Source organism: Trachymyrmex cornetzi, unplaced genomic scaffold, assembly GCF_001594075.2.
Source record: "Trachymyrmex cornetzi isolate Tcor2-1 unplaced genomic scaffold, Tcor1.1 scaffold483, whole genome shotgun sequence".
Taxonomy (NCBI): Eukaryota; Metazoa; Arthropoda; class Insecta; order Hymenoptera; family Formicidae; genus Trachymyrmex; species Trachymyrmex cornetzi.
The window spans coordinates 161,692-164,758 of NW_017299652.1; positions in this window are offsets into that span (position 1 = coordinate 161,692).

Consider the following 3,067-nt stretch of genomic DNA (forward strand, 5'->3'; position numbering starts at 1 on the left):
CCAGTTGCTCAGCCAGTACTAAAACTCGCATTGTCTGAAGCCAAACTAGCAACACAGCCAATAGCACAGCCAGCACTGTTGCCAACACGGCAGCAAGCACGCAAATCCAGCTAGCAATCCAGCAGGAAAAAAAGCATCGTGTGCCGCTGGCTTAAGGGAAACTGCCAAAAACCTTACTTTATATGTATAAATATTATTTTATTTACATCTAATTGTCATTCCGGCCGGATCCCGCCAAATTTATAGGACTCTTCTCTTTCATCTTCCGTAATGACCGTCATACATTCCTGGATTTCTCCAGCGCTGCAGTGCACATGCGCTAAAAGGGGGCTCATCTAACAACACTGGCCGTAACACGCAAGCAGTAAGTGAATTGACCAATCACAGTAGAGACCGTAAGGCCAGTAGCGAATCCAATGTTACGATTTCCTTACTGATTACGTCTTACGGACTTACGTTTTTCTATGTGCTCCCGGCTTAAGACGTACCGTAAGAATTAGCTAATCAGACCTGAAAGTTTTTGGAAATTTTTCATTGTGATTGGATAATTATTACGTCTTTGTCACGGAGAGTGTATGCGGGGATCCTAAGGCCGGTATTCATAGTCAGATCTTATATTCAAGACCGTTTTAAGTACGGTCTTAAGAAGTCACGAACCAATCAGAGGGCTGCATTAGCGTCTTAAGTATCTTAAGATCGAACTTAAGGCGATCTTAAATATAAGAAACGACTATGAATACCGCCCTAAATGATACATTATGTGCATTATGAGTGAAACGTGAAACAGAATGCATCCTATAGCCGGTATTTATACTCAGATATTATATTCAAGACCGTCTTAAGTACGGTCTTAAGAAGTCATGAACCAATCAGAGGGCTGCATTAGCGTCTTAAGACATCTTAAGATCGAACTTAAGGCAATCTTAAGTATAAGAAACGATTATGAATACCGCCCATAGTCAGATCTTATATTCAAGACCGTCTTAAGTACGGTCTTAAGAAGTCACGAACCAATCAGTGGGCTGCATTAGCGTCTTAAGACATTACTTAAGACGGTCTTGAAATAAGAATCGACTATGAATACCGGCCCATGTGTATGCTTTTTGTCATAAACGAGAATGCGAAATGTTTCAAAATTATAAAAATTGTCATTTTTCCCCTTAATAGTAATTGTATTTATGATCGTATGACTAATCTTATTCAGAATATAGATCATTAATAGATTTTAATTGGCTTTATGATGTCTATGCATATACACGCATACAGTCTATTATATGGACGAGAGTGTATTTAGCTGCAAAATACACAAAAATATTATTTATTGTTGTTTATCGTTCAGTTTAATATTGAGGTTTCTAAGTGTATTGTATTCATATGATAGATTATCTACAAAATGTCACATAATAGCACATTTATGATTATCTGGATGGTTTCTATTAATATATGTATATACTTTGCCACACATATGAACAAGATTGTAATTTGCAATTTCAAAATCGCAATATTCACACATATGATTTATCCTACTTGTTCAAAATTCAGTTTAAGCAGTTTGCACTTATGATCTTATGATAGATTATCTAATCTAGAAACATAACATGTAACAGCACATTGCATTTGAATTGTCAATGAGTTCCAGTCACATATACATGCATGTTATCATTTGATATTTATTAATATTGGTATTTTATAGAAATTATTTTATAGAAATCATATGATCATGAGTGTAGTTCATTACAAGGCGCTGCGATATAAGGATATATAAGGATATATAATGTTCATAAGTGTTATGATTGTGGATCGAGTTTTTTACACTCTCGTTCATATGACAAAATACTCATATTGATAGAAAGCTTAGAGATAATTAAATATAATGCACTGATATATGTGATACTTTTATAATTTGTTATATATAATTACTAGTACAGTCTACTTTAAAGTTGCAATATTGAACCGTAAACGATAAATACACTTGAGTATTATTGGCCAGTATTCATAGTCAGTTCTTATTTCAAGACCGTCTTAAGTAATGTCTTAAGTCGCTAATGTTGCCCTCTGGCCGGTATTCATAGTCGGATCTTATATTTAAGATCGTCTTAAGTACAGTCTTAAGATGTCATGTTACGAACCAATCAGAGGGCCGCATTAGCAACTTAAAGGATTCTCTACATAGAAGTCGTAGACGGTCGTGGAGTCTTAAGTCGTAGGAAACTGACCAATTCCAATCGAGTATTCTCCTTATATTTGATTGTGATTGGTTGGTTTCCTACGACTTAAGACTCCACGACCGTCTACGACTTCTATGTAGAGAACCCTTAAGACATTACTTAAGACGGTCTTAAAATAAGAACCGACATGGCCGGTATTCATAGTCAGATCTTATATTCAAGACCGTCTTAAATACGGTCTTAAGAAGTCACGAACCAATCAGAAGGCTGCATTAGAGTCTTAAGACATTACTTAAGACGGTCTTGAAATAAGACTCAACTATGAATACCGGCCTATGAATACCGACCTCTGATTGGTTCGTAACACCTCAAGACTGAACTTAAGACGGTCTTGAATATAAGAACTGACTATGGGCCTGCGCACAATAGAGGAACAAGAATTAGATATTAAGATTTCAACCTATCAGAAACCGCGTATTCTGATGTAATCAGTTTCTGATAGGTTGAAATCTTAATATCTAATTCCTGTTCCTCTATTGTGCTCAGGCCCTATGAATACCAGTCTATGATTTTACAGCTGAATGCATGCTCGTCCATATGATAGAATATATGCATATATGTATAGAAATTTTTTTTTTGTCAATAGTTAAAACATGTGTTATTTTTTAAATTAAATAATGGCTGTATTCCAAATTTACTGCGAACACTGAAAATCTATAGTTTACCTTATGTTCACTACATGGATTTTCAATATTAGCAGTTAATTTTGAAACACAGCCTTTGTATCATGCAATCCACTTCAAAGCCCCATTATTAAAATAAATATAAGACTATGCGTGTAATAGAAGAAATATTAAGAATAAAATTAATATCAGATTTTGTAAATGTGGAAATAAAGA